Source organism: Pseudophryne corroboree, unplaced genomic scaffold, assembly GCF_028390025.1.
Source record: "Pseudophryne corroboree isolate aPseCor3 unplaced genomic scaffold, aPseCor3.hap2 scaffold_334, whole genome shotgun sequence".
Classification (NCBI taxonomy): Eukaryota; Metazoa; Chordata; class Amphibia; order Anura; family Myobatrachidae; genus Pseudophryne; species Pseudophryne corroboree.
Window position 1 is genome coordinate 649,558 of NW_026970002.1, and position 12,291 is coordinate 661,848.

Here is a 12,291-nt window from a genome sequence, read left to right on the forward strand (position 1 = left end):
CTAGCCTTGTTCTTCTTTCGAGAGTTCCCTTGTGCTGCCTCAGTTGGATCTCCTTCACTTGACAGGGGGGTGCCCGAGCAGCGACCCTCCCCAGCTCTAGCCCAACTCCTACTTACCTGCCAGGTGAGATACTATGATCATGTAGGTGCTTCTCCCAGGGCAAGGCTCACCCATTGCACTCTGGGTGTGCTGCCCCTGCGATTTCCCCAAATGTGGGAAACTTGACTGCATAATTTGTGTTTCCCCTGGTCGGCTCTCATATAATTCAGATCTCTTTGTCTCAGGTCTCTCTCCAGCCTAGTTTGCTGTCTGTTTCCACTTCTTTTTTCTTGAGCCCCTCCCTTCTATACCCTTGTGGACTCTAATGACTTCTCCTCCTGTCTGCTTACTTTGTGCCTTCCAACGCACAATGCAAACTACAGGTAGTGCTGCAGGGCCCACACCCTTTTACATGCCTTTCAGAGCAGCTCTGGAGCTGTTACAGTGCCCAGCTGCTGCAAGAAATCAGCTTGAATGCTTCAGGGGCTGGGGCATAGCCAACATGAGCCCCACACCGACGGAGGGTGGAGGTGTTTAATGCGAACTAAGGGTCATCCAAGCGCCGCAAAAGGCCACCATGCCCTGCATACCCCTTTTCTCTTTTCATATGCAGATGAGGGTTCCAGCCAACTTTGGCCCACTGCTTGGATGACATCACCGTATGCAAATCCGTCTTCTGCAGACCTTCCCCCAGGAATGCTTGTACTAGTTGTTGCATTTGGTTTGTTGTTTGGGGTGCTTCAGTATTAGGCAGCCTTCTGCTCTCCCATGGTTATCTGAAAATATGTGTTCTCCCTGCAGTTGTTGTCCCCAGATGAGAGTTCCCTTGTGCTGCCTCAGTTGAATCTCCTTTACTTGACAGAGATGTGCCTGAGCAGCGGCCCTCCCCAGCCCTATCCCAAATCATACTTATTTTGCATAGGAGATACCATGGTCATGAAGATTGTTCTCCCAGGGTGAGGTTCATTCATTGCATTCTGGGTATGCTGACCCCTGTGATTTCCCCAAATGTGGGAAACTCGACTGCATTATTTGTGGTAGTGGGGGACTGTGTTTGTGCTTTCCTCTGGTCAGCTCTGGTAAAAGTCAGATTTCTTTGTCTCAGATCTTCCTCTAGCCTTGTTCTTTTTTTGAGAGTTTCCTTGTGCTGCCTCAGTTGGATCTCCTTCACTTGACAGGGGGGTGCCCGAGCAGCGACCCTCCCCAGCTCAAGCCCAACTCCTACTTACCTGCCAGGTGAGATACTATGATCAGGAAGGTGCTTCTCCCAGGGCAAGGCTCACCCATTGCACTCTGGGTGTGCTGCTCCTACGATTTCCCCAAATGTGGGACACTTGATTGCATAATTTGTGTTTCCTCTGGTCGGCTACTCGTATAATTCAGATCTCTTTGTCTCAGGTCTCTCTTTAGCCTAGTTTGCTGTCTGTTTCCACTTCTCTTTTCTTGAGCCCCTGCCTTCTATGCCCTTGTGCACTCTCCTGACTTCTCCTGTCTGCTTACTTTGTGCCTTCCAACGCACAATGCAAACTACAGGTAGTGCTGCAGGGCCAACACCCTTTTACTTGCCTTACAGAGCAGCTCTGGAGCTGTTACAGTGCCCAGCTGCTGCAAGAAATCTGCTTGAATGCTTCAGGGGATGGGGCATGGCCAACATGAGCCCCACACCAAAGGAGGGTGGAGGTGTTTAATGCAAACTAGGGGTCATCCAAGCACCGCAAAAGGCCGCCATGCCCTGCACGCCCCTTTTCTCTTTTCATATGCAGATGAGGGTTGAAGCCAACTTTGACCAACTGCTTGGATGACATCACCGTATGCAAATCCGTCTTCTGCAGAACTTCCCCCAGGAATGCTTGCACTAGTTGTTGCATTTGGTTTGTTGTTTGGGGGTGCTTCAGTATTAGGCAGCCTTCTGCCCTCCCATGTTCATCTAAAAATATGTGTTCTCCCTGCAGTTGTTGTCCCCAGATGAGAGTTCCCTTGTGCTGCCTCAGTTGAATCTCCTTTACTTGACAGAGATGTGCATGAGCAGCGGCCCTCCCCAGCCCTATTCCAAATCATACTTATTTTGCATAGGAGATACCATGGTCATGAAGATTGTTCTCTCGGGGTGAGGTTCATTCATTGCATTTTGGGTATGCTGACCCCTGTGATTTCCCCAAATGTGGGAAACTTGACTGCATTATTTGTGGTAGTGGGGGACTGTGTTTGTGCTTTCCTCTGGTCAGCTCTGGTAAAAGTCAGATTTCTTTGTCTCATATTTTACTCTAGCCTTGTTCTTCTTTCGAGAGTTCCCTTGTGCTGCCTCAGTTGGATCTCCTTCACTTGACAGGGGGGTACCCGAGCAGCGACCCTCCCCAGCTCTAGCCCAAATCCTACTTACCTGCCAGGTGAGATACTATGATCATGAAGGTGCTTCTCCCAGGGCAAGGCTCACCCATTGCACTCTGGGTGTGCTGCTCCTGCGATTTCCCCAAATGTGGGAAACTTGACTGCATAATTTGTGTTTCCCCTGGTCGGCTCTCGTATAATTCAGATCTCTTTGTCTCAGGTCTCTCTCCAGCCTAGTTTGCTGTCTGTTTCCACTTCTCTTTTCTTGAGCCGCTCTCTTCTATGCCCTTGCGCACTATCCTGACTTCTCCTCCTCTCTGCTTACTTTGTGCCTTCCAAAGCACAATGCGAACTACAGGTAGTGCTGCAGGGCCCACACCCTTTTACTTGCCTTACAGAGCAGCTCTGGAGCTGTTACAGTGCCCAGATGCTGCAAGAAATCAGCTTGAATGCTTCAGGGGCTGGGGCATAGCCAACATGAGCCCCACACCGAAGGAGGGTGGAGGTGTTTAATGCGAACTAGGGGTCATCCAAGCGCCGCAAAAGGCCGCCATGCCCTGCACGCCCCTTTTCTCTTTTCATATGCAGACGAGGGTTGAAGCCAACTTTGACCCACTGCTTGGATGACATCACCATATGCAAATCCATCTGCTGCAGGCCTTCCCCCAGGAATGCTTGCACTAGTTGTTGCATTTGGTTTGTTGTTTGGGGGTGCTTCAGTATTAGGCAGCCTTCTGCCCTCCCATGTTCTTCTGAAAATATGTGTTCTCCCTGCAGTTGTTGTCCCCAGATGAGAGTTCCCTTGTGCTGCCTCAGTTGAATCTCCTTTACTTGACAGAGATGTGCCTGAGCAGCGGCCCTCCCCAGCCCTATCCCAAATCATACTTATTTTGCATAGGAGATACCATGGTCATGAAGATTGTTCTCCCAGGGTGAGGTTCATTCATTGCATTCAGGGTATGCTGACCCCTGTGATTTCCCCAAATGTGGGAAACTCGACTGCATTATTTGTGGTAGTAGCGGACTGTGTTTGTGCTTTCCTCTGGTCAGCTCTGGTAAAAGTCAGATTTCTTTGTCTCAGATCTTCCTCTAGCCTTGTTCTTCTTTCGAGAGTCCCTTGTGCTGCCTCAGTTGGATCTCCTTCACTTGACAGGGGGGTACCCGAGCAGCGACCCTCCCCAGCTCTAGCCCAACTTCTACTTACCTGGCAGGTGAGATACTATGATCATGTAGGTGCTTCTCCCAGGGCAAGGCTCACCCATTGCACTCTGGGTGTGCTGCTCCTGCGTTTTCCCTAAATGTGGGAAACTTGACTGCATAATTTGTGTTTCCCCTGGTCGGCTCTCGTATAATTCAGATCTCTTTGTCTCAGGTCTCTCTTCAGCCTAGTTTGCTGTCTGGTTCCACTTCTCTTTTCTTGAGCCGCTCCCTTCTATGCCCTTGCGCACTATCCTGACTTCTCCTCCCGTCTGCTTACTTTGTGCCTTCCAATGCACAATGCAAACTACAGGTAGTGCAGCAGGGCCCACACCCTTTTACTTGCCTTACAGAGCAGCTCTGGAGCTGTTACAGTGCCCAGCTGCTGCAAGAAATCATCTTGAATGCTTCAGGGGATGGGGCATGGCCAACATGAGCCCCACACCAAAGGAGGGTGGGGGTGTTTAATGCGAAAAAGGGGTCATCCAAGCACCGCAAAAGGCCGCCATGCCCTGCACGCCCCTTTTCTCTTTTCATATGCAGATGAGGGTTGAAGCCAACTTTGACCCACTGCTTGGATGACATCACCATATGCAAATCCGTCTTCTGCAGAACTTCCCCCAGGAATGCTTGTTCTAGTTGTTGCATTTGGTTTGTTGTTTGGGGGTGCTTCAGTATTAGGCAGCCTTCTGCCCTCCAATGTTCATCTGAAAATATGTGTTCTCCCTGCAGTTGTTGTCCCCAGATGAGAGTTCCCTTGTGCTGCCTCAGTTGAATCTCCTTTACTTGACAGAGATGTGCATGAGCAGCGGCCCTCCCCAGCCCTATTCCAAATCATACTTATTTTGCATAGGAGATACCATGGTCATGAAGATTGTTCTCCCAGGGTGAGGTTCATTCATTGCATTCTGGGTATGCTGACCTCTGTGATTTCCCCAAATGTGGGAAACTCGACTGCTTTATTTGTGGTAGTGGGGGACTGTGTTTGTGTTTTCCTCTGGTCAGCTCTGGTAAAAGTCAGATTTCTTTGTTTCAGATCTTCCTCTAGCCTTGTTCTTCTTTCGAGAGTTCCCTTGTGCTGCCTCAGTTGGATCTCCTTCACTTGACAGGGGGGTGCCCGAGCAGCGACCCTCCCCAGCTCTAGCCCAACTCCTACTTACCTGCCAGGTGAGATACTATGATCATGAAGGTGCTTCTCCCAGGGCAAGGCCCACCCATTGCACTCTGGGTGTGCTGCCCCTGCGATTTCCCGAAATGTGGGAAACTTGACTGCATAATTTGTGTTTCCCCTGGTCGGCTCTCGTATAATTCAGATCTCTTTGTCTCAGGTCTCTCTTTAGCCTAGTTTGCTGTCTGTTTCCACTTCTCTTTTCTTGAGCCCCTGCCTTCTATGCCCTTGTGCACTCTCCTGACTTCTCCTGTCTGCTTACTTTGTGCCTTCCAACGCACAATGCAAACTACAGGTAGTGCTGCAGGGCCAACACCCTTTTACTTGCCTTACAGAGCAGCTCTGGAGCTGTTACAGTGCCCAGCTGCTGCAAGAAATCTGCTTGAATGCTTCAGGGGATGGGGCATGGCCAACATGAGCCCCACACCAAAGGAGGGTGGAGGTGTTTAATGCAAACTAGGGGTCATCCAAGCACCGCAAAAGGCCGCCATGCCCTGCACGCCCCTTTTCTCTTTTCATATGCAGATGAGGGTTGAAGCCAACTTTGACCAACTGCTTGGATGACATCACCGTATGCAAATCCGTCTTCTGCAGAACTTCCCCCAGGAATGCTTGCACTAGTTGTTGCATTTGGTTTGTTGTTTGGGGGTGCTTCAGTATTAGGCAGCCTTCTGCCCTCCCATGTTCATCTAAAAATATGTGTTCTCCCTGCAGTTGTTGTCCCCAGATGAGAGTTCCCTTGTGCTGCCTCAGTTGAATCTCCTTTACTTGACAGAGATGTGCATGAGCAGCGGCCCTCCCCAGCCCTATTCCAAATCATACTTATTTTGCATAGGAGATACCATGGTCATGAAGATTGTTCTCTCGGGGTGAGGTTCATTCATTGCATTTTGGGTATGCTGACCCCTGTGATTTCCCCAAATGTGGGAAACTTGACTGCATTATTTGTGGTAGTGGGGGACTGTGTTTGTGCTTTCCTCTGGTCAGCTCTGGTAAAAGTCAGATTTCTTTGTCTCATATTTTACTCTAGCCTTGTTCTTCTTTCGAGAGTTCCCTTGTGCTGCCTCAGTTGGATCTCCTTCACTTGACAGGGGGGTACCCGAGCAGCGACCCTCCCCAGCTCTAGCCCAAATCCTACTTACCTGCCAGGTGAGATACTATGATCATGAAGGTGCTTCTCCCAGGGCAAGGCTCACCCATTGCACTCTGGGTGTGCTGCTCCTGCGATTTCCCCAAATGTGGGAAACTTGACTGCATAATTTGTGTTTCCCCTGGTCGGCTCTCGTATAATTCAGATCTCTTTGTCTCAGGTCTCTCTCCAGCCTAGTTTGCTGTCTGTTTCCACTTCTCTTTTCTTGAGCCGCTCTCTTCTATGCCCTTGCGCACTATCCTGACTTCTCCTCCTCTCTGCTTACTTTGTGCCTTCCAAAGCACAATGCGAACTACAGGTAGTGCTGCAGGGCCCACACCCTTTTACTTGCCTTACAGAGCAGCTCTGGAGCTGTTACAGTGCCCAGATGCTGCAAGAAATCAGCTTGAATGCTTCAGGGGCTGGGGCATAGCCAACATGAGCCCCACACCGAAGGAGGGTGGAGGTGTTTAATGCGAACTAGGGGTCATCCAAGCGCCGCAAAAGGCCGCCATGCCCTGCACGCCCCTTTTCTCTTTTCATATGCAGACGAGGGTTGAAGCCAACTTTGACCCACTGCTTGGATGACATCACCATATGCAAATCCATCTGCTGCAGGCCTTCCCCCAGGAATGCTTGCACTAGTTGTTGCATTTGGTTTGTTGTTTGGGGGTGCTTCAGTATTAGGCAGCCTTCTGCCCTCCCATGTTCTTCTGAAAATATGTGTTCTCCCTGCAGTTGTTGTCCCCAGATGAGAGTTCCCTTGTGCTGCCTCAGTTGAATCTCCTTTACTTGACAGAGATGTGCCTGAGCAGCGGCCCTCCCCAGCCCTATCCCAAATCATACTTATTTTGCATAGGAGATACCATGGTCATGAAGATTGTTCTCCCAGGGTGAGGTTCATTCATTGCATTCAGGGTATGCTGACCCCTGTGATTTCCCCAAATGTGGGAAACTCGACTGCATTATTTGTGGTAGTAGCGGACTGTGTTTGTGCTTTCCTCTGGTCAGCTCTGGTAAAAGTCAGATTTCTTTGTCTCAGATCTTCCTCTAGCCTTGTTCTTCTTTCGAGAGTCCCTTGTGCTGCCTCAGTTGGATCTCCTTCACTTGACAGGGGGGTACCCGAGCAGCGACCCTCCCCAGCTCTAGCCCAACTTCTACTTACCTGGCAGGTGAGATACTATGATCATGTAGGTGCTTCTCCCAGGGCAAGGCTCACCCATTGCACTCTGGGTGTGCTGCTCCTGCGTTTTCCCTAAATGTGGGAAACTTGACTGCATAATTTGTGTTTCCCCTGGTCGGCTCTCGTATAATTCAGATCTCTTTGTCTCAGGTCTCTCTTCAGCCTAGTTTGCTGTCTGGTTCCACTTCTCTTTTCTTGAGCCGCTCCCTTCTATGCCCTTGCGCACTATCCTGACTTCTCCTCCCGTCTGCTTACTTTGTGCCTTCCAATGCACAATGCAAACTACAGGTAGTGCAGCAGGGCCCACACCCTTTTACTTGCCTTACAGAGCAGCTCTGGAGCTGTTACAGTGCCCAGCTGCTGCAAGAAATCATCTTGAATGCTTCAGGGGATGGGGCATGGCCAACATGAGCCCCACACCAAAGGAGGGTGGGGGTGTTTAATGCGAAAAAGGGGTCATCCAAGCACCGCAAAAGGCCGCCATGCCCTGCACGCCCCTTTTCTCTTTTCATATGCAGATGAGGGTTGAAGCCAACTTTGACCCACTGCTTGGATGACATCACCATATGCAAATCCGTCTTCTGCAGAACTTCCCCCAGGAATGCTTGTTCTAGTTGTTGCATTTGGTTTGTTGTTTGGGGGTGCTTCAGTATTAGGCAGCCTTCTGCCCTCCAATGTTCATCTGAAAATATGTGTTCTCCCTGCAGTTGTTGTCCCCAGATGAGAGTTCCCTTGTGCTGCCTCAGTTGAATCTCCTTTACTTAACAGAGATGTGCATGAGCAGCGGCCCTCCCCAGCCCTATTCCAAATCATACTTATTTTGCATAGGAGATACCATGGTCATGAAGATTGTTCTCCCAGGGTGAGGTTCATTCATTGCATTCTGGGTATGCTGACCTCTGTGATTTCCCCAAATGTGGGAAACTCGACTGCTTTATTTGTGGTAGTGGGGGACTGTGTTTGTGTTTTCCTCTGGTCAGCTCTGGTAAAAGTCAGATTTCTTTGTTTCAGATCTTCCTCTAGCCTTGTTCTTCTTTCGAGAGTTCCCTTGTGCTGCCTCAGTTGGATCTCCTTCACTTGACAGGGGGGTGCCCGAGCAGCGACCCTCCCCAGCTCTAGCCCAACTCCTATTTACCTGCCAGGTGAGATACTATGATCATGAAGGTGCTTCTCCCAGGGCAAGGCCCACCCATTGCACTCTGGGTGTGCTGCCCCTGCGATTTCCCGAAATGTGGGAAACTTGACTGCATAATTTGTGTTTCCCCTGGTCGGCTCTCGTATAATTTAGATCTCTTTGTCTCAGGTCTCTCTCCAGCCTAGTTTGCTGTCTGTTTCCACTTCTTTTTTCTTGAGCCCCTCCCATCTATACCCTTGTGCACTATCCTGACTTCTCCTCCCGTCTGCTTACTTTGTGCCTTCCAATGCACAATGCAAACTACAGGTAGTGCTGCAGGGCCCACATCCTTTTACTTGCCTTACAGAGCAGCTCTGGAGCTGTTACAGTGCCCAGCTGCTGCAAGAAATCAGCTTGAATGCTTCAGGGGCTGGGGCATAGCCAACATGAGCCCCACACCGAAGGAGGGTGGAGGTGTTTAATGCAAACTAGGGGTCAGACAAGCGCCGCAAAAGGCCACCATGCCCTGCACGCCCCTTTTCTGTTTTCATATGCAGACGAGGGTTGAAGCCAACTTTGACCCACTGCTTGGATGACATCACCATATGCAAATCCATCTGCGGCAGGCCTTCCCCCAGGAATGCTTGCACTAGTTGTTGCATTTGGGTTGTTGTTTGGGGGTGCTTCAGTATTAGGCAGCCTTCTGCCCTCCCATGTTCATCTGAAAATATATGTTCTCCCTGCAGTTGTTGTCCCCAGATGAGAGTTCCCTTGTGCTGCCTCATTTGAATCTCCTTTACTTGACAGAGATGTGCCTGAGCAGCGGCCCTCCCCAGCCCTATCCCAAATCATACTTATTTTGCATAGGAGATACCATGGTCATGAAGATTATTCTCCCAGGGTGAGGTTCATTCATTGCATTCTGGGTATGCTGACCCCTGTGATTTCCCCAAATGTGGGAAACTCGACTGCTTTATTTGTGGTAGTGGGGGACTGTGTTTGTGTTTTCCTCTGGTAAGCTCTGGTAAAAGTCAGATTTCTTTGTTTCAGATCTTCCTCTAGCCTTGTTCTTCTTTCAAGAGTTCCCTTGTGCTGCCTCAGTTGGATCTCCTTCACTTGACAGGGGGGTGCCCGAGCAGCGACCCTCCCCAGCTCTAGCCCAACTCCTACTTACCTGCCAGGTGAGATACTATGATCATGAAGGTGCTTCTCCCAGGGCAAGGCTCACCCATTGCACTCTGGGTGTGCTGCCCCTGCGATTTCCCCAAATGTGGGAAACTTGACTGCATAATTTGTGTTTCCCCTGGTCGGCTCTCATATAATTCAGATCTCTTTGTCTCAGGTCTCTCTCCAGCCTAGTTTGCTGTCTGTTTCCACTTCTTTTTTCTTGAGCCCCTCCCTTCTATACCCTTGTGCACTATCCTGACTTCTGCTCCCGTCTGCTTACTTTGTGCCTTCCAATGTACAATGCAAACTACAGGTAGTGCTGCAGGGCCCACACCCTTTTACTTGCCTTACAGAGCAGCTCTGGAGCTGTTACAGTGCCCAGCTGTGCAAGAAATCAGCTTGAATGCTTCAGGGGATGGGGCATGGCCAACATGAGCCCCACACCAAAGGAGGGTGGAGGTGTTTAATGCGAACTAGGGGTCATCCAAGCACCGCAAAAGGCCGCCATGCCCTGCACGCCCCTTTTCTCTTTTCATATGCAGATGAGGGTTGAAGCCAACTTTGACCAACTGCTTGGATGACATCACCGTATGCAAATCCGTCTTCTGCAGAACTTCCCCCAGGAATGCTTGCATTAGTTGTTGCATTTGGTTTGTTGTTTGGGGGTGCTTCAGTATTAGGCAGCCTTCTGCCCTCCCATGTTCATCTAAAAATATGTGTTCTCCCTGCAGTTGTTGTCCCCAGATGAGAGTTCCCTTGTGCTGCCTCAGTCGAATCTCCTTTACTTGACAGAGATGTGCATGAGCAGCGGCCCTCCCCAGCCCTATTCCAAATCATACTTATTTTGCATAGGAGATACCATGGTCATGAAGATTGTTCTCTCAGGGTGAGGTTCATTCATTGCATTTTGGGTATGCTGACCCCTGTGATTTCCCCAAATGTGGGAAACTTGACTGCATTATTTGTGGTAGTGGGGGACTGTGTTTGTGCTTTCCTCTGGTCAGCTCTGGTAAAAGTCAGATTTCTTTGTCTCATATTTTACTCTAGCCTTGTTCTTCTTTCGAGAGTTCCCTTGTGCTGCCTCAGTTGGATCTCCTTCACTTGACAGGGGGGTACCCGAGCAGCGACCCTCCCCAGCTCTAGCCCAAATCCTACTTACCTGCCAGGTGAGATACTATGATCATGAAGGTGCTTCTCCCAGGGCAAGGCTCACCCATTGCACTCTGGGTGTGCTGCTCCTGCGATTTCCCCAAATGTGGGAAACTTGACTGCATAATTTGTGTTTCCCCTGGTCGGCTCTCGTATAATTCAGATCTCTTTGTCTCAGGTCTCTCTCCAGCCTAGTTTGCTGTCTGTTTCCACTTCTCTTTTCTTGAGCCGCTCTCTTCTATGCCCTTGCGCACTATCCTGACTTCTCCTCCTCTCTGCTTACTTTGTGCCTTCCAAAGCACAATGCGAACTACAGGTAGTGCTGCAGGGCCCACACCCTTTTACTTGCCTTACAGAGCAGCTCTGGAGCTGTTACAGTGCCCAGATGCTGCAAGAAATCAGCTTGAATGCTTCAGGGGCTGGGGCATAGCCAACATGAGCCCCACACCGAAGGAGGGTGGAGGTGTTTAATGCGAACTAGGGGTCATCCAAGCGCCGCAAAAGGCCGCCATGCCCTGCACGCCCCTTTTCTCTTTTCATATGCAGACGAGGGTTGAAGCCAACTTTGACCCACTGCTTGGATGACATCACCATATGCAAATCCATCTGCTGCAGGCCTTCCCCCAGGAATGCTTGCACTAGTTGTTGCATTTGGTTTGTTGTTTGGGGGTGCTTCAGTATTAGGCAGCCTTCTGCCCTCCCATGTTCTTCTGAAAATATGTGTTCTCCCTGCAGTTGTTGTCCCCAGATGAGAGTTCCCTTGTGCTGCCTCAGTTGAATCTCCTTTACTTGACAGAGATGTGCCTGAGCAGCGGCCCTCCCCAGCCCTATCCCAAATCATACTTATTTTGCATAGGAGATACCATGGTCATGAAGATTGTTCTCCCAGGGTGAGGTTCATTCATTGCATTCAGGGTATGCTGACCCCTGTGATTTCCCCAAATGTGGGAAACTCGACTGCATTATTTGTGGTAGTAGCGGACTGTGTTTGTGCTTTCCTCTGGTCAGCTCTGGTAAAAGTCAGATTTCTTTGTCTCAGATCTTCCTCTAGCCTTGTTCTTCTTTCGAGAGTCCCTTGTGCTGCCTCAGTTGGATCTCCTTCACTTGACAGGGGGGTACCCGAGCAGCGACCCTCCCCAGCTCTAGCCCAACTTCTACTTACCTGGCAGGTGAGATACTATGATCATGTAGGTGCTTCTCCCAGGGCAAGGCTCACCCATTGCACTCTGGGTGTGCTGCTCCTGCGTTTTCCCTAAATGTGGGAAACTTGACTGCATAATTTGTGTTTCCCCTGGTCGGCTCTCGTATAATTCAGATCTCTTTGTCTCAGGTCTCTCTTCAGCCTAGTTTGCTGTCTGGTTCCACTTCTCTTTTCTTGAGCCGCTCCCTTCTATGCCCTTGCGCACTATCCTGACTTCTCCTCCCGTCTGCTTACTTTGTGCCTTCCAATGCACAATGCAAACTACAGGTAGTGCAGCAGGGCCCACACCCTTTTACTTGCCTTACAGAGCAGCTCTGGAGCTGTTACAGTGCCCAGCTGCTGCAAGAAATCATCTTGAATGCTTCAGGGGATGGGGCATGGCCAACATGAGCCCCACACCAAAGGAGGGTGGGGGTGTTTAATGCGAAAAAGGGGTCATCCAAGCACCGCAAAAGGCCGCCATGCCCTGCACGCCCCTTTTCTCTTTTCATATGCAGATGAGGGTTGAAGCCAACTTTGACCCACTGCTTGGATGACATCACCATATGCAAATCCGTCTTCTGCAGAACTTCCCCCAGGAATGCTTGTACTAGTTGTTGCATTTGGTTTGTTGTTT

General features: G+C 50.1%; 18 non-coding genes and 3 pseudogenes across 18 annotated transcripts; all 21 read left to right on the forward strand.

Moving 5' to 3' along the window:
• Nucleotides 1–108: 108 nt before the first annotated feature.
• Nucleotides 109–250, forward strand: LOC135019393 (U1 spliceosomal RNA; annotated as a pseudogene).
• A 694-nt stretch (nucleotides 251–944) lies between these two features.
• On the forward strand, nucleotides 945–1,108 carry LOC135019308 (U1 spliceosomal RNA). The gene has a single exon (XR_010216896.1). It is a non-coding gene; the product is annotated as a U1 spliceosomal RNA (small nuclear RNA).
• A 152-nt stretch (nucleotides 1,109–1,260) lies between these two features.
• LOC135019356 (U1 spliceosomal RNA) lies at nucleotides 1,261–1,424 on the forward strand. The gene has a single exon (XR_010216933.1). It is a non-coding gene; the product is annotated as a U1 spliceosomal RNA (small nuclear RNA).
• A 671-nt stretch (nucleotides 1,425–2,095) lies between these two features.
• On the forward strand, nucleotides 2,096–2,259 carry LOC135019196 (U1 spliceosomal RNA). The gene has a single exon (XR_010216789.1). It is a non-coding gene; the product is annotated as a U1 spliceosomal RNA (small nuclear RNA).
• A 152-nt stretch (nucleotides 2,260–2,411) lies between these two features.
• LOC135019303 (U1 spliceosomal RNA) lies at nucleotides 2,412–2,574 on the forward strand. The gene has a single exon (XR_010216892.1). It is a non-coding gene; the product is annotated as a U1 spliceosomal RNA (small nuclear RNA).
• Nucleotides 2,575–3,248: 674 nt separating this feature from the next.
• Nucleotides 3,249–3,412, forward strand: LOC135019161 (U1 spliceosomal RNA). The gene has a single exon (XR_010216755.1). It is a non-coding gene; the product is annotated as a U1 spliceosomal RNA (small nuclear RNA).
• Nucleotides 3,413–3,563: 151 nt separating this feature from the next.
• LOC135019343 (U1 spliceosomal RNA) lies at nucleotides 3,564–3,726 on the forward strand. Its single transcript, XR_010216921.1, has one exon. It is a non-coding gene; the product is annotated as a U1 spliceosomal RNA (small nuclear RNA).
• Nucleotides 3,727–4,400: 674 nt separating this feature from the next.
• On the forward strand, nucleotides 4,401–4,564 carry LOC135019203 (U1 spliceosomal RNA). Its single transcript, XR_010216796.1, has one exon. It is a non-coding gene; the product is annotated as a U1 spliceosomal RNA (small nuclear RNA).
• A 152-nt stretch (nucleotides 4,565–4,716) lies between these two features.
• On the forward strand, nucleotides 4,717–4,879 carry LOC135019375 (U1 spliceosomal RNA). Its single transcript, XR_010216952.1, has one exon. It is a non-coding gene; the product is annotated as a U1 spliceosomal RNA (small nuclear RNA).
• Nucleotides 4,880–5,550: 671 nt separating this feature from the next.
• Nucleotides 5,551–5,714, forward strand: LOC135019197 (U1 spliceosomal RNA). The gene has a single exon (XR_010216790.1). It is a non-coding gene; the product is annotated as a U1 spliceosomal RNA (small nuclear RNA).
• Nucleotides 5,715–5,866: 152 nt separating this feature from the next.
• LOC135019304 (U1 spliceosomal RNA) lies at nucleotides 5,867–6,029 on the forward strand. The gene has a single exon (XR_010216893.1). It is a non-coding gene; the product is annotated as a U1 spliceosomal RNA (small nuclear RNA).
• A 674-nt stretch (nucleotides 6,030–6,703) lies between these two features.
• On the forward strand, nucleotides 6,704–6,867 carry LOC135019162 (U1 spliceosomal RNA). The gene has a single exon (XR_010216756.1). It is a non-coding gene; the product is annotated as a U1 spliceosomal RNA (small nuclear RNA).
• Nucleotides 6,868–7,018: 151 nt separating this feature from the next.
• On the forward strand, nucleotides 7,019–7,181 carry LOC135019344 (U1 spliceosomal RNA). Its single transcript, XR_010216922.1, has one exon. It is a non-coding gene; the product is annotated as a U1 spliceosomal RNA (small nuclear RNA).
• Nucleotides 7,182–7,855: 674 nt separating this feature from the next.
• On the forward strand, nucleotides 7,856–8,019 carry LOC135019204 (U1 spliceosomal RNA). Its single transcript, XR_010216797.1, has one exon. It is a non-coding gene; the product is annotated as a U1 spliceosomal RNA (small nuclear RNA).
• Nucleotides 8,020–8,171: 152 nt separating this feature from the next.
• LOC135019420 (U1 spliceosomal RNA) lies at nucleotides 8,172–8,313 on the forward strand (annotated as a pseudogene).
• Nucleotides 8,314–9,008: 695 nt separating this feature from the next.
• On the forward strand, nucleotides 9,009–9,172 carry LOC135019210 (U1 spliceosomal RNA). The gene has a single exon (XR_010216803.1). It is a non-coding gene; the product is annotated as a U1 spliceosomal RNA (small nuclear RNA).
• A 152-nt stretch (nucleotides 9,173–9,324) lies between these two features.
• Nucleotides 9,325–9,466, forward strand: LOC135019329 (U1 spliceosomal RNA; annotated as a pseudogene).
• Nucleotides 9,467–10,160: 694 nt separating this feature from the next.
• On the forward strand, nucleotides 10,161–10,324 carry LOC135019155 (U1 spliceosomal RNA). The gene has a single exon (XR_010216750.1). It is a non-coding gene; the product is annotated as a U1 spliceosomal RNA (small nuclear RNA).
• A 152-nt stretch (nucleotides 10,325–10,476) lies between these two features.
• LOC135019306 (U1 spliceosomal RNA) lies at nucleotides 10,477–10,639 on the forward strand. Its single transcript, XR_010216894.1, has one exon. It is a non-coding gene; the product is annotated as a U1 spliceosomal RNA (small nuclear RNA).
• Nucleotides 10,640–11,313: 674 nt separating this feature from the next.
• LOC135019163 (U1 spliceosomal RNA) lies at nucleotides 11,314–11,477 on the forward strand. Its single transcript, XR_010216757.1, has one exon. It is a non-coding gene; the product is annotated as a U1 spliceosomal RNA (small nuclear RNA).
• A 151-nt stretch (nucleotides 11,478–11,628) lies between these two features.
• LOC135019345 (U1 spliceosomal RNA) lies at nucleotides 11,629–11,791 on the forward strand. Its single transcript, XR_010216923.1, has one exon. It is a non-coding gene; the product is annotated as a U1 spliceosomal RNA (small nuclear RNA).
• Nucleotides 11,792–12,291: the final 500 nt, after the last annotated feature.